Genomic DNA, 21,386 nt, shown 5'->3' on the forward strand with positions numbered 1-21,386 from the left:
GAGAGCAAGGTGCCCCTGTAGAAAATGGTTTGGTAGTTCTCTTAGGAGATGCGAAACTAAATATTCCATTCCATACAGATCCATACACAGGTGGCACTGTGATCTAAACCACTGAGCCTCTTGGGCTTGCTGATCAGAAGGTTGGTGGTTCGAATCCCTGTGACGGGGTGAGCTCTTGTTGCTCGGTCCCAGCTCCTGCCAACCTAGCAGTTCGAAAGCATGCCAGTGCAAGTAGATAAATAGGTACCACTGCAGCAGGAAGGTAAACGGTGTTTCTATGTGCTCTGGTTTCCAACATGGTGTTCCGTTGCACCAGAAGCAGTTTAGTCATGCTGCCCACATGACCCTGAAAGCTGTCTGCTGACAAATGCCAGCTCTCTCAGCTTGAAAGTGAGATGAGTGCCGCAACCCCATAGTCACCTTTGACAGGACTTAACCGTCCAGGAGTCCCTTTACCTTTTACCTTATTGCTTTAGAGGACTATTGAAATGCCGTGGCAGCTAGGGATACAGTGCGTTGAGAAGTGACATGCCATCATTGCTGCGTAAAGTGACCAGAGTGGACCGGGCATTAATGCCTTTACCAGTGGGTATCACAAGATGATGATAGATGCATAGGTGTTGCTAGAAGCATCCTCCAGACACATGTCGACTTTCCAGCAGTGCCCTGTGTGCTGCAGGTCATCAACCACTTGCATTGGACAGTACTGACTGGTCTGCAGCTACGCAGGTGTATGCCTGCTGACCAAGAGGTGCCCATGCATCCACCATCCACCACAACTGCATCCTTTGGTAAAGATGTTGGGTGTCCCTCCTATTTGTCAGTGGGGGTGACGTCTTCATTCCCAGAGCTCGCTCACTCCAGGCACTGCTGTCCTGTTGAAATGAATGGGAGTTCCCATCCCTTTCAGCAGGACTTGAGCAAGACAACCTTCACATGAGGGACTTGGACAACAGTTCTTTTTTCCTATTCTACAGAAGTAGGAGTAGGCATCAAGATCCAAGGACAGATATGCAGAATCTTTTGAAGCCAAGTCGGTTCAATCTTACCAAATTTTTGGACATCCCATTCCTTTCAACAGTACTGGCTCAGGAAACATTTGCCTATGTACAGAGTTGCTACTTGGGACCAGTTTTTACTACATCAGCTTAACTGGGTTGTGGCAAGAGCTGTATATTAGCCACGGATATTTTTGTCGCAAGGGCAGAAGTAACCTAGTCAAAGCTTTTTCATTTTAGGTAAATGTTTTGAAAATTTCTTTTCAACCAACTCCTAGGTGGCCTATGAAATTTTATAAGACCTCAAATACTTCATGGCCTCACAAGTAGCTTTTTATAACTCTAAAGGTAGAACACTTATGGGAATTCTGAAACTCTAAATCCTGTGCCACTTTGGAAAGTTTAATAGCATCACCTTCCCAGCCATAATGAAAAGAAAATGTTATTAAGGAACTCTGGGAAATTCTGGCCTCTTCTTATGAAGCTCTGCAGGATGCTTTGATTTTGTAAATATGCAACATGAGCAGTAGATGAGACCAGTAAATCTAAAGCATGCGGTATTCCCAGAGAAGCACCCAGCTGCATAATGCTCAAAGTACATAAGCAGAGAATAAGAGCACCGCATTTTCTTGGCTCGGAGCAAGACGTATGAAAACAGGATATGAGCTCAGCTGGTATATTAGGAACCCAGAGAAGGGATTGTAGGTGCAATATGCTGAAACAAAGCAAAGGAAGTCTCCCTTCAGCCTAATCAATGCCTGAATGGGCCCCAATTATTTATTTTTTTTCATGAAGATTTGAAATATTTTTTAAAAGAAAAAGTCCACTGAAGTGAGCCTTTGTTCGTAAAGATTAGGGGCTTCCACCTAGCACCCATAAACACAAGAAATGTTTGACTTCTCCCAACTTGAAATTAAAGATTCTAAAGAAATTGCAGCATTATGTGTACAGCACATTTGCATATGTAGATCAACACCCCTAATTTTTCTTGTCCAAGGAGAAACAGATTTATTTTATTAAGAGAGAAAGAGAAGAGTATATTCCAATTAGCCAGCTGCTGTTTTGTTTACACAAATACCTTGCTCTTCCCTTGAAGAAACTTAGAGCACTTACTGAACACACAGGAAACCTCCTGGTTATTTTCACAAAAATGCACACAAGACAGAAAGCATGTGTCAGTTCCGTGCAGCATGGGAATGACTAATGTGACTGGAGCCACGATACAGGCAGAAAGAGACTGGAGGAAAAGACAAGAATCAAGAGTATTATATCAGCATATAACTTGCAAGCTGGGTAATTGAAGTGCGCAATACAGACATTCTAGTGATCTTTGTCTGCAAATTATTGTCATTGGTTAGAAAGCACCTAAAGTTTTCTAGGCACTGTACAAAGATTTACAAAGAAAACAGCCCCTGCCTGCACAGTCGCAACACAATTTGCACAATACAAAAGGGGGAAAGGGGACCAGGAAGGAGGGAACTATTAATATTCAGGCACTAATTATTCAGCAGTGTGGAATGACCAAGTGGAATTGGGGAAGACAATTTGATGAGAGGAGGTGACAAATGGCAGTGATCTCAGTCAAGCTGAATGGGTGGACCATACCATCTCACCAGGTGGAATTGCTGCGTACAGAATTTGGAGGATGCTGTAAGACAGAGATGGGGAATTTGCATGCCATCTGGTGTTATTGGGCTGTATCTCTCATTATACTTGACCATTGGCCATGCTGGCTAGGGTTAATGGGAGTTGGGGTACAACCACATTACGGGGTGGCAGATTCCCCACAATCCCTGTTGTGATGTACCGCCAATTACAATGTGTTGTGTTAAAATGTTTTGAAGAAATGTACACTATAACGTCAGACCTGCTCTGCTTCACCGAGTCTTCTGTGGTCCTGAACTTTGTTTCTAACACTGTATATATAGCCTGATGCCCCAGAGAAGCTGATGAGCAGGACATGAAAGGAGTAGCCCTCCCTGATTGTTTCCCCCCGCTCTGGTGAACTGTCTTTGAACACAGATGCTCTGCATAGCCTCTGAGAGACTCGTCATCCTTGAATTTGTCTAATCTTCCCTTTATAGCCCTTTAGTATCTTTTGGACAAAGAACTATGGAATCAGACCAGCTTTCCCATTCAAATTCTCCACTGTGACTCCAGGCACTTCATCATTTCTGATGGATTTATTATAGCTGCAATCCCAAGACATAGCAATGCAAATCTTGTCCATTACCTAGTCTTAGCAAAAAAGGTTAAGACAAAATATAATTCTAAAGTAATTCATAGAATCATAGAATTTTAGAGTCGGAAAGGATCCCCGGGGCCATCTAGTCCAACCCCCTGCAATGAAGGTAACATTTCATCTTTTGGCTCACATCTACAATGCAACCATTTTCTGTGATCTTCTGTATGAACCCTCTTGTGCAGTTTTCATCTTAATCCTTTACATTTCCCTTCCCCCTCCCGGCACATAGGTTTTTTTATTTGATGGTGTGTCACTGTAAAATATAAATGTTTTATGTAAGCTTTAATTGCGTGCTTTTCATATTTCACCATGTTCTGCCTTTTGAAAGATTGTAAATTACTCCCAAACTGGATGAGGCTAGAGGTCTTAATCTTTTTTGCTTTTTAAAACTATTTTAAAATAGTCTTCATGGCTAATCTAATAGGAACATAGGAAGCTGCCTTATCCAGTCAGACCATTGGCCCATCCTTTCTCAGTATTGTCTGCAGTAGCCAACCTTGTTTTTTCAGGGTTTCAGACAAGGATTTATGACAGAGGCAACGAGTGGCCCAAAGCTATCCAGTGAGCTTTGTGCCCAAGTAGGGATTTGAATATATCTTAGCCTGACAGTCTAACCACTATACCACACTGGTTCCAAAACTGTGGCTAGTTTTTCACACTAGCTGACAATGCAGCACATGTGTTCGTCGTTTCCAATTCAAATAATTCGCTGGCTTGCTATTTCACTGGGAGCCAGGCTGTTACAATTGCTCTCCCTCCCTGTGGCTTTTCCTTGTTCCTCATCAAAGTGCCGACACACCTATTTATTGCTCATAACGTCGAGCCTTCCCAATTCTGTGCCATCGATTTAGTTGCACCATCTCCTGTACACTCCCAACCAATGTCCACGCATGTCCTTTATAACTGCTTGGAAACTTGGCATTTTATTCCGGACATATATCCAGTCTTGCAAACATGCCATGTGGGTTGTGGCAATCAAAAACATAGATATTAGTCGTTTCCCTGCAGCAAAGTACTTCCTCAAGACCATTATTCCATCTCAGGATTGAAGGAAAGAGTCACCTCGTGGCAATTCATCTACTACACTACTGCTGGTTTGAATTTGCCCCCATCGTCTGAATTTTTCATTCGTTTTTCCTTTCCACCTCCTCCCCACCCTCCAGGTTTCATGAAATAGTTTCTTTGGAATCCTAGAAAAGGACTCTTGAGAGCCATTTTGCCATTTCACTGTTTTACTAGGAGGTATTGTGTTCTGCTCATCCATCATAATCTTCCTGCTTAGGAAGGTGTTGTGCAGCAAGGCTCATCTCCTACTCTATTCCGCTCGTAAAAGATAGAAGTTTGAACTCTGTAAATTTGTATAGCTCATAAAAATGAAAGACTGATAATGCTGCTTAAGGACAGACATACTGTGAAGAGTCTCCGAACAGGCTTCCTGCCATATATGCTGGAATTCATTCTGAAATGAATTATACACTCAAGGCTTTTCAAATACCAATGGCTTATTTAACTCCTAGGTATATAGCCAACTGTCTCTCTACATTAGCAACCAAGCTGGATTTTCTGTCTTCTGAAACCCACTTCAAATTGCACACAGCAGTTGTGTGTTTTCTGCAACTGCGCCTGTTGGAAACACACACAAGTGGAAATGCACAATGGACAGATATAAACAGGTTGTTGTTAGGATCTCCGTAGTGTGTGCTGCTGGTTGGAAATCAAACCGAAGTGTTGCACCAACAAGCACAAAAAAAACCACTCTGCAGCACCACAAATCCAACTCAGTGGTGTGATGTTGGAAAGTGCCAATCACTTCTCCTACCTGGGGAGTTATCCTTCCACAAGGGCTGACATTGATGCTGAAATCCAGCATCACCTGAGCTCTGCAGGTGTACCTTTCTCCCGATTGAAGTGCAGAGTGTTTGAGGACCAGGACATTCACAGGGAAACCAAAATGCTTGTTTACAAAGCTATTGTACTACCAACCTTACTGTATGCTTCTGAAACACGGACCACTTACGAACGCAGTCTTTAATTTCTCAAAAGATTCCATCAACGGTGTCTCCGAAAAAATTTACACATCACTTGGGAAGACAGGCGAACTAATACCAGTGAACTGGAATAAGCAAAGATCACCAGTGTTGAATCAATGATTCTTCAACATCAACTTTGTCCTGTTGTTCAGATGCCTGATTATCATCTTCCAAAGCAACTACTCTATTCCAAACTTAAAAGTGGAAAGCATAATGCTGGTGGTCAATAAAAGAGATTTAAAGACAAATCTAAAAAAATGTAGCATAAACACAGACAACTGGGAAACACTGGCCTGTGAGCGTTCCAGTTGGAGAACAGCCTTTGAAGACGCTGGAACTCAGGGCAAAAGGGAGAAACATGCTAAGAGGAAGGCACGTTTGGCAAACCCTCACCATGATCAACTCCTGCCCGGAAACCTATGTCCCCAGTGTGGAAGGATGTGTGGATCCAGAATTGGCCTCCGCAGTTACTTACACACTCACTGTTAAGACTGTGTTCATGGAAGACAATCTTACTTGGCTATCGGTGATCGCCAAAGAAGAAGAAGACGTGTGTGTGTTGCTGTGTAGGATAGTGGATGGAAATCTGCAGCTCCCGGACTCATCCTGTGTGACTCACAAAAAGAGGAAAAAAAAGAGAAGGGGTGACAGAAAAATAGAGAAGATAGGGTGGCAGGGAGAGGAAGGGGAGAAAAATGGAACAGCTTGTCTCAGATATACAGTGGTACCTCGGGTTACAGACGCTTCAGGTTACAGACTCCGCTAACCCAGAAATAGTACCTCGGGTTAAGAACTTTGCGCAGTGGCAGTGGGAGGCCCCATTAGCTAAAGTGGTGCTTCAGGTTAAGAACAGTTTCAAGTTAAGAACAGACCTCCGGAATGAATTAAGTTCTTAACCCGAGGTACCACTGTACAGACATATCCTTCTTGCCCATGGATGGCTCTAATTCCTTAGTGGAAATGATATTAACTCTTCCTCAGGGCTGTCTTACCCATAGGCGCTAGTGGTGCAGGGCGCCAGGCTCTCAGGGGCGCCAGGCCGAGAGTCCAGGGCCGAGATTTGGAGTCTGGGGATTGGGAAGAGGCGACAGCTGCTGCCGAGCAGAGCAGAGCCCATCGGAGCGCCACAGCTCTTCTGTTACGGGCAAGCAAGGAGCTGAGGCAGCCAGCCAGCTCTGCCATTCTGCGCACTTGGGATTGGCGGGCCGTCAAAAGGCCTGCCCAGTGCACACTGCTCACACGAGCCTCGGGCTCGACTGTTGTTGTGCTGGGTTCTGCTTTCCCACCCACCCCCAGGCACCCGCCCCAGTCTTGGTCTGCTACTGCCACTGCCTCGGCTCCTCTGTTGCTGCTGAGGCGGCCAGCCAGGAAAAAGGTCAACAACTCTGGGCAACCTGGGGGGGGGGTGCCAGGCGGATCTTTGTACCCCGGCGCCCCATATGCTTAAGACAGTCCTGCTCTTCCCATATTACATGTTTATTGCAGGAAGCACAGGTGTTGCACCATTGTGGCTAATAGACAAACACATTGGTAGTGTGGAGTGTGAATGGCTTCATAGATCTGGCATCTGGTTGACTTGTGAGAGAAACAGCTTGCTTGACTAGATAAGCCTTTGGTCTGATCCCGCAAGCCTCATCTTATCTTCTTAGATAAAAGTTGAGATCCTTTTTTGAACTCCAAATGTCTATTTTCTCCTTGCTCTTACTCTCTCACCCTCCTTCCCTCCGTACCTATAACATACCTTTAAGATACATTTTTTCTGGTTTCCGCCTTCTGTCAATTATGCAGCTTGTCACCAGCACACAGAACTCTTAACTTGGTCCAATCTACATGGAAGCATACATAAACCTAAAGATATAGACAGGGATTTCAGGGCAGTTGATACTGTTATTATTTGAAGCAACCAGCCAGCTCTGGCCATGCCTTCGGATGACTCAGAAAATACAACTAATCCAGAACGCAGCAGCTAGACTGGTGACAGGGACTGGCTGCCGGAACCATATAGCTTTGGTCCTAAAGGATCTACACTAGCTCCCAGTACGTTTCCGAGCACAATTCAAAGTGTTGGTGCTCACCCTAAATGGCCTTGGCCCTGTATGCTTGAAGGAGCATTTCCACCCCAATTGTTCAGCCCGGACGCTGAGATCCAGCTCCAAGGGCCTTCTGGCAGTTTCCTCACAACAAGGAGTGAATTTACAGGGAACCAGGCATAGGGCCTTCTCGGTAGTGGCACCCTCCTTGTACAACACCTTCCCATCAGATGCCAAGGAAATAAAGAACTACACACCTTTTAGAAGACAACTTAAGGCATCCCTGTATTAGGATATTTTTAATGTTTGATGTTTTATTATGTTTTTATATGTGTTGGGGTAGAAATAAAATACTACTACTACTACTACTACTACTACTACTACTACTACTACTACGTTAGGGAAATTGTTGGCTAATGCCTCAGCAGTGAGGGAAATGTGTCTTCATGGGAGCCAGTGGCTCAGAAATAGCATGCAATTTCCAGAAATGTGCAATCCATCAGAACTTGGGAGAAAGAGGGAGCTAAGGCAGCTTTAAGCATCTGGATTCCCTCTTCCCCAGAGGGCAGTGCATTTGCTGATGGTTGAATCGCTAGACTGCCTGCCATCACCTGTGCCCAACCTGTAAATTTGCAATGAAACTCAAATATTGAGCAGCTTAGAATTGCAGTCTTCTAGCCACTTACCGGGAGTAAACCCCATTCAACTCATTGGGCCTAACTTCTGAGTACAGTGGTACCTCGGGTTACAGACGCTTCAGGTTACAGATGCTTCAGGTTACAGACTCTGCTAACCCAGAAATAGTACCTCAGGTTAAGAACTTTGCTTCAGGATGAGAACAGAAATCGTGCTCCGGTGGCGTGGCGGCAGTGGGAGGCCCCACTGAAGTGGTGCTTCAGGTTAAGAACGGTGTCAGGTTAAGAACGGACTTCTGAAACGAATTAATTTCTTAACCCGAGGTACCACTGTATACCGGTATAGGACTGCACTGAGAGTCTCCATGGATTTCTCCTTCTCAAGGGGATGAAGCCCAAGAAGCTGCTGCTCCTGGAACTTGTCTATGCTCTGGGAAGTGGGGCATGCATAACAATAGTTCTCGGTGTAGTTTAAGAGAGTTCCGTTTGAATAAGCTCCTGCGCCATGAAGCTGATTGATTCTGCAATGTAGGATGAGAGATTCTCCCTGAAGCCAGCGTACTCAGGTTCTCTGCTTGCATTACACTGTCGGGTTTGATCAGGAAATAACACTGTGTTGAAAGGCTCAGTTGGCCATGATTGCACTGTATTAATAGCTGCAGAGTAGAAGTCTACCCTGCTTCCTCTTATCACTGCAGAGGGAAAGCAAGGGACATTTGTTTGCCCTTGTGCCATTCAAGGATAAATCCCTCTCCCTGGTTTCTCCTTGTTCACTTGCCAGAATCCTCTGATGAACCATCCTGACCATGGGGAGCTTAGAAGGGTCATTGGGTGATGATGCCGTTCCACCATTTGTTTATTATTATTTTGTCTCTTGCAGTGTAAACAGACTACTTTGCCACTAAACTACATTGAAAACTTTAAGGAGGCAAGTCAAATCTAGTTTGTGCACCCAAATTTGCTCTTGCCACAGCAATTCTGCAATTCTCTGGCATTCTAAGGTGTGTAAGATTTTTGCTCTTTCTGCATTCACTTAATTTTTGTTATTAAGGACTGCTTTTATTTTGTCATTTGTTCATTAAAATCACATTCATTTTGTTATTCATTTGTTCTTGTTACATTTCTTTTTATTTTGTTCTTCACCACCTTTGGAGACGGAGATGGTAGCCACCATTTTATTTCTCCCCCAAAATATCCAAGGTATTTCCTGCTTCCACACTATTCTGCAATTGCTATCCATTTCCTATCCTTTTTACAGGCTGTTCCTACAATGTCATCATCAGAGAATTCCAGTCCGGTGTTTTCTGTTGTATTCTCCTGTGGATTTCATTTTAAAGAAGTCCAAACACTATCAAGTCTTTTATGGCTGTGATGTTAAATTACTAATTTCTTTCCAATATTTGTTTTATCTTTTCTTTGTGTTATAACAAAATAGTGTTGTTTTTTAAAACTGAAGACGGGAGACCAAACCTGGCTATATAAGGGGCAATAAAGGAGCAATTCAACATAGAATCATAGAGTTGGAAGAGACCACAAGGGCCATCGAGTCCAACCCCCTGCCAAGCAAAAAACACCATCAGAGCACTCCTGACATATGGTTGTCAAGCCTCTGCTTAAAGACCTCCAAAGAAGGAGACTACACCACACTCGTTGGTAGCAAATTCCACGGTCGAACAGCTCTTACTGTCAGGAAGTTCTTACTAATGTTTAGGTGGAATCTTCTTTCTTGTAGTTTGGATCCATTGCTCCGTGTCCGCTTCTCTGGAGCAGCAGAAAACAACCTTTCTCCCTCCTCTATGTGACATCCTTTTATATATTTGAACATGGCTATCATATCACCCCTTAACCTCCTCTTCTCCAGGCTAAACATGCCCAGCTCCCTTAGCCGTTCCTCATAAGGCATCGTTTCCAGGCCTTTGACCATTTTGGTTGCCCTCCTCTGGACACGTTCCAGTTTGTCAGTGTCCTTCTTGAACTGTGGTGCCCAGAACTGGACACAGTACTCCAGGTGAGGTCTGACCAGAGCAAAATACAGTGGCACTATTACTTCCCTTGATCTAGATGCTATACTCCTATTGATGCAGCCCAGGATTGCATTGGCTTTTTTAGCTGCCACGTCACACTGTTGGCTCATGTCAAGTTTGTGGTCAACCAAGACTCCTAGATCCTTTTCACATGTACTGCTCTCAAGCCAGGTGTCCCCCATCTTATTCCATTGAAGCTGAGCAGGTAAGAAAGCAGCTTTTTCTTAGTATTAGGAAGGAGCTAGGACTTACTTGGATCTTGGTAGGGGGTTGAACTAAATAAGCCTTGTGGACTCTTCCAACAAATCTATGGTTCTATGTGTTGCCAGACAGAATAGTGCTATTTTAAGGGGCTTTCTGCAACCTCCATTTCAATTCCATTTACAGTTGACTGTGGAAAAGCAGCAGTTCATAAGTTCTGAAGGTCCTGTCATGGCCTAGGGATGTACAAAGGTGGTGATTTTCATTCTGACTTGTATTTTTCATAATCAGGACTGTTTCCATTCCACTGCATTTCGGTTTCCGAACTCCAATTATTATGTTATTTGTCTCACTGTGTGCTATTTAAAGTAACTTGCTCAACTATTTACATAGCTTACCTAATTTTGACCAAACGTGATCCACCTGGAGTAGGAATCGGCAAGCCACTCCAGTATCCCTGCCAAGAAAACTCCATGGACAAAGACAACAGGCATATAAAAGTTATGACACTGGAAGATGAGCCCCTCAGGTCGGAAGGTGTCCAACATGCTACTGGGGAAGAGCGGAGGACAAGTACAAGTAGATCCAGAGCTGATGAAGCGGCTGGGCCAAAGCCGAAAGGACGCTCAGTTGTGGATATGCATGGAAGCGAAAGGAAAGTCCAATGCTGTAAAGAAAAATATTGCATAGGAACCTGGAATGTAAGAACCATGAACCTGGGTAAGTTGGATGTGGTCAAAAATGAGATGGCAAGAATAAATATTGACATCCTGGGCATCAGTGAGCTAAAATGGACGGGAATGGGCGAATTCAGTTCGGATGACTACCATATCTACTACTGTGGGCAAGAAACCCGTAAGAGAAATGGAGTGGCCCTCATAGTCAACAAAAGAGTGGCGAAAGCTGTACTGGGATGCAGTCTCAAAAATGATAGAATGATCTCGATACGAATCCAAGGCAGACCTTTTAACATCACAGTAATCCAAGTTTATGCACCAACTACTGGTGCTGAAGAAACTGAAATTGACCAGTTCTATGAAGACTTACAAAACCTTATCGAAGTGACACCAAAGAAGGATGTTCTGCTCATTATAGGGGATTGGAATGCTAAAGTAGGGAATCAAGAGATAAAAGGAACAACTGGCAAGTTTGGCCTTGGAGATCAAAACGAAGCAGGGCAAAGGCTAATAGAGTTCTGTCAAGAGAACAAGCTGGTCATCACAAACACGCTTTTCCAACAACACAAGAGACGACTCTACACATGGACATCCCCAGATGGGCAACATCAAAATCAGATTGATTATATTCTCTGCAGCCAAAGATGGAGAAGCTCTATACAGTCAGCAAAAACAAGACCTGGAGCTGACTGTGGCTCAGATCATCAGCTCCTTATAGCAAAATTCAAGCTTAAACTGAAGAAAGTAGGAAAAACCACTGGACAGGTAAGATACAATCTAAACCAAATCCCTTATGAATACACAGTGGAAGTGAGGAACAGGTTTAAGGATTTAGATTTGCTGGACAGAGTGCCTGAAGAACTATGGATGGAGGCTCGCAACATTATACAGGAGGCAGCAACTAAAACCATCCCAATGAAAAAGAAATGCAAGAAAGCAAAGTGGCTGTCCAACGAGGCCTTACAAATAGCGGAGGAGAGAAGGCAAGCAAAATGCGAGGGAGATAGTGAAAGATACAGGAAATTGAATGCAGATTTCCAAAGAACAGCAAGGAGAGACAAGAAGGCCTTCTTAAACGAGCAATGCAAAGAAATAGAGGAAAGCAACAGAATGGGAAGAACCAGAGATCTGTTCAAGAAAATCAGAAATATGAAAGGAACATTTCGTACAAAGATTACCATAATAAAGGACAAAAGTGGTAAAGATCTAACTGAAGCAGAAGACATCAAGAAGAGGTGGCAAGAATACACAGAGGAATTATACCAGAAAGATATGGATGTCTCGTACACCCCAGGTAGTGTGGTTGCTGACCTTGAGCCAGACATCCTGGAGAGTGAAGTCAAATGGGCCTTAGAAAGCACTGCAAATAACAAGGCCAGTGGAAGTGATGGTATTCCAGCTGAACTGTTTAAAATTTTAAAAGATGATGCTGTTAAGGTGCTACACTCAATATGCCAGCAAGTTTGGAAAACTCAGCAGTGGCCAGAGGATTGGAGAAGATCAGTCTACATTCCAATCCCAAAGAAAGGCAGTGCCAAAGAATGCTCCAACTACCGCACAATTTCACTCATTTCACATGCTAGCAAGGTTATGCTTAAAATTCTACAAGGAAGGCTCAAGCAGTATGTGGACCGAGAACTCCCAGAAGTGCAAGCTGGATTTAGAAGAGGCAGAGGAACCAGAGACCAAATTGCAAACATGCGCTGGATTATGGAGAAAGCCAGAGAGTTCCAGAAAGACATCTACTTCTGCTTCATTGACTATGCAAAAGCCTTTGACTGTGTTGACCACAGCAAACTATGGCAAGTTCTTAAAGAAATGGGAGTGCCTGATCACCTCATCTGTCTCCTGCGAAATCTCTATGTGGGACAAGAAGCTACAGTTAGAACTGGATATGGAACAACTGATTGGTTCCAAATTGGGAAAGGAGTACGGCAAGGCTGTATATTGTCTCCCTGCTTATTTAACTTATATGCAGAATTCATCATGCGAAAGGCTGGGCTGGATGAATCCCAAGCCGGAATTAAGATTGCCGGAAGAAATATCAACAACCTCAGATATGCAGATGACACAACCTTGATGGCAGAAAGTGAAGAGGAATTAAAGAACCTTTTAATGAGGGTGAAAGAGGAGAGCGCAAAATATGGTCTGAAGCTCAACATCAAAAAAACGAAGATCATGGCCACTGGGCCCATCACCTCCTGGCAAATAGATGGGGAAGAAATGGAGGCAGTGAGAGATTTTACTTTCTTGGGCTCCATGATCAGTGCAGATGGTGACAGCAGTCACGAAATTAAAAGACGCCTGCTCCTTGGGAGAAAGGCGATGGCAAACCTAGACAACATCTTAAAAAGCAGAGACATCACCTTGCCAACAAAGGTCCGTATAGTAAAAGCCATGGTTTTCCCAGTAGTGATGTATGGAAGTGAGAGCTGGACCATAAAGAAGGCTGATCGCCGAAGAATTGATGCTTTTGAATTATGGTGCTGGAGGAGACTCTTGAGAGTCCCATGGACTGCAAGAAGATCAAACCTCTCCATTCTGAAGGAAATCAGCCCTGAGTGCTCACTGGAAGGACAGATCGTGAAGCTGAGGCTCCAATACTTTGGCCACCTCATGAGAAGAGAGGACTCCCTGGAAAAGACCCTGATGTTGGGAAAGATGGAGGGCACAAGGAGAAGGGGACGACAGAGAATGAGATGGTTGGATGGTGTTCTTGAATCTACTAGCATGAGTTTGATCAAACTGCGGGAGGCAGTGGAGGACAGAAGTGCCTGGTGTGCTCTGGTCCATGGGGTCACGAAGAGTCGGACACGACTAAACGACTAAACAACAACAACACCTAATTTAGATACATTTCAATGTAAAGGAAATGTTAAAACAATGTAAAAAAAGAGAGTCATTAGTTGCATATTGTTTGTAGGCAGCGATGGAAGCCAATTGTATTTGCTGGACTAGTTTCATTGCTGACCACAGAGGACTATGCAGAGAGCAGCAATGCCTACATCCTTTTCCCTTTTCTTTGCAATTCTTCAGCAGAGCCCATTTGTGATGTTTGCCCACCTTGTATTTCATCATTTAACAGAGAAAATAAGTCTTCAAAGAAAGCCAGGGGGAACCATTTTGTATCCAGTGATCAGTGAAACTTTTTTTTAATGGTTCTATTTCCAAGGATATGTTTTGAGAGATTGTATATTTGGTGGTAATACCTTGTAGCCTCTGCTGGAGACAGCATCACCTCAGTGACCTTGCTTGCAGACTGATTGGAACTGTGAAAAGGGAAATTAACTAATTAATCATAATTTGACTTTATCCATTGTTACTTACTTTTGACCTTTTTATCCATCCTGTTTTATTAATATACAAGAGGATATATTTTTGTAACTGAGAATAAAAAATAAGGAGAACAGTTCCTGTTTGTATTTGTCAAAGCAATGCTCAGCTCACATGACCTCTTGTCCCTGGGAAATTTGAAATTAGTAGCACTGCTGGCCTCTCAGGTCCTAGAGAAAAGGCCATCACTCAGGTATTACAGTTTATCTTTGGTTTGTGACTGCTGTTTCCTAATTCTCTATAAATACATATTTTGCTTAGTAATAACTGAATGGGAAGGCAAGGCAATGCATGAAGCCAGAGCTTCATAGCAACTTTCTCTGTGTTAGAATGTTATTTTCCCTTTTTGTGGGGGGATAACTTTTCCCCCTTCTTCTCCTTTCTAAAGAGTTATTTTCATTACAAATAAAGATGTGGATTACACAACACTGATCAATGCAGTGACTATAATTAGATAGTTTGAGACTTTCTAATTACATGTTCCAGAGAGGTGACAGAAGTCAAATATTGAACTGCAGCATATTAATTAGACACTTTCTCCTGGAATAAATTCAGAAATAAGAGTGTACAATTATCATAAATTAAAAGATTTTTGTTAGAAAGGTTAATATTGTCTTGTAAACAGGAATGTAATTTGCATTTTTCATTATAACACATTTCATATTGCAAATAAGAGTAAGTGATTTGAAGGTCATGGCCATGATCCACAGAACTTGGTCCTGTGTGCAGAAATTGGCTTCCTCACGTGGAGGGGTGTGTGTGTGTGTGTGTAGGCAGCTTGTGCTAAAACAGTGTAAGAACTTAAATTGCATCTGTAAAAACTGTTCCACATTTGCAAGCTATTTCACAACCGAACATAGAAAGTCACAGATCATGTATTAACAGTTGATACTTACTGCGGTGTAGTAGTTAAGAGTTTGAGCTCTGAGCTGGTCAGTTTCTGATTTTCACTCGCAACTCTTGCAACTGCAGATTTGTATCCTATACATGCAGTATTCACATACGCTATCACAGTAAACCTGTAAGGAACGTCTGTATTTGTTTAGTAGTTTTGATGTCCCTTTTCCATGATGGGCCATGGCTCACAACTGAGCCTGGGACTTTGGAGCTGAGTTCTTTTAAAAGGTGGTTCACAATTGCCTCCTCCATCTCTGCTCTCAGGAGGAAGAAGCAGCAGCAAAGAAGAAATTATGAGCAAAGATTGTGAGATCTCTTCCCCAACTTCCCCAGGCGTCCTGGCTGCAAATATTGGTCTTCTTAGTCCTGTGCTGCAGAAGGAAAGCTGAGGCTTAGAGTTAGCTCCTCTTCAACATGAAGGCTGGGACTGCACTACCTGCTTCATCTAACATTGTGTGTCTGGGCAAGTCCTGTCATTGACTTCTGCACATTGAGTTTAGACATCTGAAGAGGAGCATGAGCAGCAAGTAATGCATGAATGGGGCTGACCTAACATCACTTAGTAAGTTTATGGCAGAAAAAGTAAGATTTCAACCAGCCAACCCAATCCTAGTTGCTTATCCGCTCTCACCAATGACACTGATGGTAATCATACCATCTTGTGCACATTGAAATATGGACCATATTTAAAGACCTGTGCTTTACAAATCCTAAGACAGGAGTAGGAGGAGGAGTTTGGATTTGCTATCCCGCTTTATCACTACCCGAAGGAGTCTCAAAGTGGCTAACATTCTCCTTTCCCTTCCTCCCCCACAACAAACACTCTGTGAGGTGAGTGGGGCAGAGAGACTTCAAAGAAGTGTGACTGGCCCAAGGTCACCCAGCAGCTGCATGTGGAGGAGCGGAGACACGAACCCGGTTCACCAGATTACGAGTCTACCGCTCTTAACCACTACACCACACTGGCTCTCACACTGTAGAGACACCTTACTTCTGTGCAACTGGAATGCCACCAACTCCACAAAGGTCAGGGTTGTACATGTTCCTCCACCCAATTGTCCAGCTGATGGGCAGTTGGGGGTATAGTTTGGGGGAAATGACATGGGCAGCGGGCAAAGTAGAACCCCTGGAAGACCAGAGTTTCCCCACCCTTAATCCAGTTAATCAATTTGACACACTGACTCACCACACTGCACTGGCAGATTCCTTTAATTTGCCACCTGTGCAATAAAGCAAGAGCTAGCCATGGTTTGTTTTCAACTCAGACTCTTCCTGTTGTTTGCCAAGATTCTCAATGACCAAGTGTGCGACGTCTGATAATAAGCAACTCGGCTCGTTTGTCTAGTTATCTCAATTAAAAGTTAATTTGCTTCTGTAGAACAACAAAACATATTTTTTATGTTGCATTTCGCCCTTCATGTACAACAAGCGTTTTGGTTTATTGGTCTAACCTCTTTTGTCCTGACCTCTCTTGATGGCTTCTGAAGTGCAAATTTAGTTTTTAATTTATAATGTCTGCTCTTGCATTCATGCCCTGACAGTTTGATTCGTGATGTGCTGCAACCTGTGTACACCTTTTGCTAATGTCCAAATTTGCCTAGCAGTCTTGGCTATGTTTTTCCATAGCAAAGGACCTCAGAGATGATCCAACTTGTGTTAAGTAATTTTAAGACATGTTCAATTTAAGAACATGAGTTTTTTCAACTCTTTAAACTGATGGTGTTTAAAAGTGCTTACCTTTGCCTCTCTTTTATTTCATTTTTTACATTTCTATTTTAATTTGTATGCTGCCTTTCTCTATTACTATACACAAAGCATGCCTTATAATAATCTGATCCAATACAGAAAGTCCTATTAAAATATAACTTTATAATGAGATGACTATTATCAAATTAAGTAATATTCAATAATCTATTAGAATAGAATAGAACACAACAAAATTAACTCTTGAAACATTGGCAAAAAATAATTAAACAGAAACTCACTCTTAACAATTACAATAAATAATTTCTAAACTGTGATCAATAAAAATAACTGCAAGTCACAATGCATAAAATACCACAATGCATACAAAACTATGTAAACAGATAAAATTGAGAAACAAAGAAACACAACTTATAAATTTTTTTTAAAAATATATATTTAATTTTTTTTTTAAAAAAAAAAAAGCTCTGGATTGTGTCATTTGATTGCAATTATGCGTTTGATGTTCTCTTACTGGCTGTACTATCAGCCTTAATGTGAATTGCACATTAAAGGATCATTTATTAGTCTGACTCATATGTTCAAGCAATCTGTCACACATAACCATGTGCACATAGCCAGAGTCAGTGGCTGGGGAAGATACACATCTCTATCTATATTGTACACTTCCTTCCATCCTTTTGGAAAATGCCATAGTTCAGTAGCAGTAAGGTAAAGGTAAAGGATCCCTGGACAGTTAAGTCCAGTCAAAGGCTATGGGGTTGCAGCACTCATCTTGCTTTCAGGCCGGGGGAGCCGGTGTTTGTCCACAGACAGTTTTCCGGGTCATGTGGCCAGCATGACTAAGCCGCTTCTGGCGAACTAGAGCAGTGTATGGAAACACTGTTTACCTTCCCACCGGAGTGGTACCTATTTATCTATTTGCGCTGGTTTGCTTTTGAACTGTTAGGTTGGCAGGAGCTGGGACAGAGCAATGGGAGCTCACCCCATCGCAGGGATTCAGACCACCAACCTTCCGATCAGCAAGCCTAAGAGGCTCAGCGGTTTAGACCACAGAGCCACCCACGTCCCCTTTTTCAGTAGCAGTACATCTGCTCTGCATGCAAAAAGGTTTTGGGTTAAATCCCCATAATTGCCAGGTAAGGACTGGGAGAAACTCCTGCACTAGACTTCATCGCTATTCTATAAAAATGGTCTATGCATGACAAAACGTTGTTGGAGATTTAATAAGGAAAATGCTTCTTTGAGACATTATGTTTATGCTATGTTTGTTGTTAGCATTTGGGGGGAAGGGTAATACTAGAATGTATAAATACTATTGTGGGAAAAGAATTAAACATTTCATAACATCATCTTAAATTATATACCTAATATGTGGTACTTAACAATCGGTCATTGTAAATGGCTTCTCCGCGCCCTTCCATCTGCAAAAAGATCAATATTAATACATTGGAAGGTTAAAAATATGGCCCCCTTTGATCAACGGATAGATCTATACCTGAGGGAAATAATAAGCTCATCTGCTTGCATATATACTACATAGTTTTGTAACCTTAATCACATTTTATTGTCATTTAGATGTTGTTTTCCTCTGCTTTCTTTTGTTTCAATGTATTTTTTCCTTCTTTCCCTTTCCTTTTCTCTTCACATCAATTCGCTGTGAAACTTTTAACAAGATATGTTTATTATTATTTATTTATTCGATTTACATACAGCCCTTCATCACAAGATCTCTGGGCAGTTCACAGAACAAGATACAAGATTAGAAACAAGTAAGTAATTAAAACAGAACAGCAAAACAACCCACCCACCCCTTCCCACAGACACATTTTTAAATGCTGCCAAATATTAATCGGCCAAAACATAAATAAATAAAATCCCCATGATATTCAGGTAGGATTGGGAGAAACACTTGTATACAACTTTAAACAGTCACTGCCAGTCAGAACAGACAATACTGAACTAGATAGACCAATGTCCTGAACCAGTGTAAGGCATCTTCTTATGTTGCCAAGTTTAATGTGGCCTCCACTGAATGCCTCTTTTGTGAATGCTCATTTCTGTGGATGCAGTTTCTGATGGAGAAAGCAGGGGACACAGGTACACACAAGCTGCTTCCATGTACAAATAGGGTGCAGGTCTTGAATTTGTATTTGCATATAATGTGTCTGCAGCAGCGGTTCTCAACCTGTGGGTCCCCACATGTTGTCGGACTACAACTCCCATCATCCCTGAGCTCTCTGGCCTTGCTAGCTAGGGGTGATGGGAGTTGTAGCTCAACAACATCTGGGGACCCACAGGTTAAGAAAGGCTGGTCTACAGGAATATTGGCACTTTTGTGCCATATAAAAGGATGAACGGACACAACCTTTCGATCATTAGGAAAAACGGAGGTGTTGTTCCAGGAATGAGATGAAGTGAATTGTACCATATACTTTTCTTTCAACTTGCACTGAAACCACCTTGAATAATTATGAGTATCTTTTGTAAGCTACTTAGAAATAATAATAATAATAATAATAATAATAATAATAATAATAATAATACCCTGCCCATCTAGCTGGGTCTCCCCAGCCACTCTGGGCAGCTCTCAACTGAATTACAGCCACTGGGAGCTGTAATGCATGAAATAATAATAATAATAATAATAATAATAATAATAATAATAATAATAATAATAATTTATTATTTCTACCCCGCCCATCAGGCTGGGTTTCCCCAGCCACTCTGGGCGGCTTCCATAGAAACCAAAAATACAATAAAATATCACAGATTAAAAACTATTAAAACTATTAAAACAGATTAAAAACTATTAAAAATATCACAGATTAAAAATACAATAAAATATCACAGATTAAAAACCAGGGATATAAGTACAGTGGTACCTCGGGTTAAGTATTTAATTCATTCTGGAGGTCCGTACCTAACCTGAAAATGTTCTTAACCTGAAGCACCACTTTAGCTAATGGGGCCTCCTGCTGCCGCTGCGCCACCGGAGCACGATTTCTGTTCTCATCCTGAAGCAAAGTTCTTAACCTGAAGCACTATTTCTGGGTTAGCAGAGTATGTAACCTGAAGTGTATGTAACCTGAAGCGTATGTAACCCGAGGTGCCACTGTATTCTAAACTATTCACTTCGTACACCACTAACTTTCTTTACATAGCAATATATTAGATATTTACAATGTATGGATATCACTAGATTTTGGGTCGGAGACACCTTGAGTTTAAAAAAGAATTACAAAAAAGGTAGAAAATAGAGGGATAGGCAAGTGGAGGGAACATTCAGCCTTAGAATGTGTATATGAGACAATGGTTTCTTGCTTCGAATCTATGACTCAAAATTTGCTCTTCAGACAGCGTGACATTGCCATGAAATCAAATGCCTTCTGAATGAAATTTGTTTTGCAGGGAGGCTCAGACGAGAGAGAGAGAGAGAGAGAGAGAGAGAGAGAGAGAGAGAGAGAGAATGTGTCTGGGTGTAAAGACTCACTTTGGACTTTGCCTGATGTGTTTAGTGTTGGACTTTGTCCTGAAGGTGTTTTTTTTTTATATAGTAATTGTTAGCCTTCATTTTTGTTGGCGTTGATTCTATTTGAGTGATTTTGGGTGGCCTCCCTGTTTTATTGGTATTTTATTTTTATGAGGTTTTTTATTGTTTTTCTGTGTCTTATTGTAAACCACCTTGGAAGAGTTTACTTTCAAAGGCAGCAAATAAATATTTTGGAATAAATAAGCATGTCACAGAGCACCATGTTTCCAACTAGATTCACGGCACTTGGGAGCCAAGCTGCCTCTGTCAGAGGCAAAATGCCCCTGAATGGCAGCTATTGGGAATCACAAGTGGGTGGAGTGCTGTTGAGTTCAGGTCCTGCCTCCAGGCTTCCCACAGTTGTCCACTGGGAAAACAGGATGTTTGTTGGCCTAGATGGGTCATTGGTCTGATCCAGCCAGATCTTCTTATGTCTTTACAGCTGTGAGTATTTTTAATCGCTGCTATGTTTCACTTCACAGCTTCTCTCACACTAACAAGGAGAACATCTTGTTGTCTTGATCAACATCTTGATCAACAAGGTTGATCACGTAGAAGACAAATGGAAGGCAGACAATTCTAATGTGGTGGTGATTTTGAAAAATTCAGATTTTACATTTGCATGGCAAACCAACCACCTACTTTTCAGGATTGTTCTTTTGGCTGAAACATGCTACTTCCCCCCCCCCGAGATACTGATATGCATTTATATTTACATGATGTTGAATTGAATTTGGCTTTGTCCAAATAACTGATTCACAGTGCACTTTCAATGGGATCTTCTGCCAGATAAGTGGCTATAAAATTACAGCTTAAATTATTAGCATTATCAAGTCTGAAATAATACTATAGAAAAGGCAATGTAAAGGCAGCTGCAATAGCAGGACAAACATGTCTTCTTAACCCCACTAAAATCCTAACATATGTATATGTAAAACCAGAAACAATTACCTTACGCTATCCAGATACTTCAAGGGCTCAGTGAGGAATGAACATATTTCGCCAACAAGTGTGGTTATATAAGCTGCCTGGCAGCATTGTTGGTCAAGCTTCATTGTGACCTCACAGAGAAGGAAGGCA

At 42.2% G+C, this 21,386-nt stretch overlaps 1 long non-coding RNA gene across 6 annotated transcripts; it reads right to left on the reverse strand.

The window, feature by feature from the left end:
• Positions 1 to 1,003: 1,003 nt before the first annotated feature.
• On the reverse strand, positions 1,004 to 21,350 carry LOC309540929. Of its 6 annotated transcripts, XR_014223527.1 has the most exons (8): positions 21,258 to 21,350; positions 18,142 to 18,198; positions 16,257 to 16,442; positions 15,070 to 15,574; positions 14,050 to 14,109; positions 7,015 to 7,121; positions 5,227 to 5,879; positions 1,004 to 3,496 (listed from the first exon to the last, which is right to left on the reverse strand). It is a non-coding gene; the product is annotated as an uncharacterized lncRNA (long non-coding RNA). The 6 variants fall into 6 exon arrangements; XR_014223525.1 differs by having other exon boundaries at positions 1,004 to 5,879; positions 7,015 to 7,099; XR_014223526.1 differs by lacking the exon at positions 5,227 to 5,879.
• Positions 21,351 to 21,386: the final 36 nt, after the last annotated feature.

Source organism: Podarcis vaucheri (genome assembly GCF_965113315.1).
Source record: "Podarcis vaucheri genome assembly, chromosome: 9".
Taxonomy (NCBI): Eukaryota; Metazoa; Chordata; class Lepidosauria; order Squamata; family Lacertidae; genus Podarcis; species Podarcis vaucheri.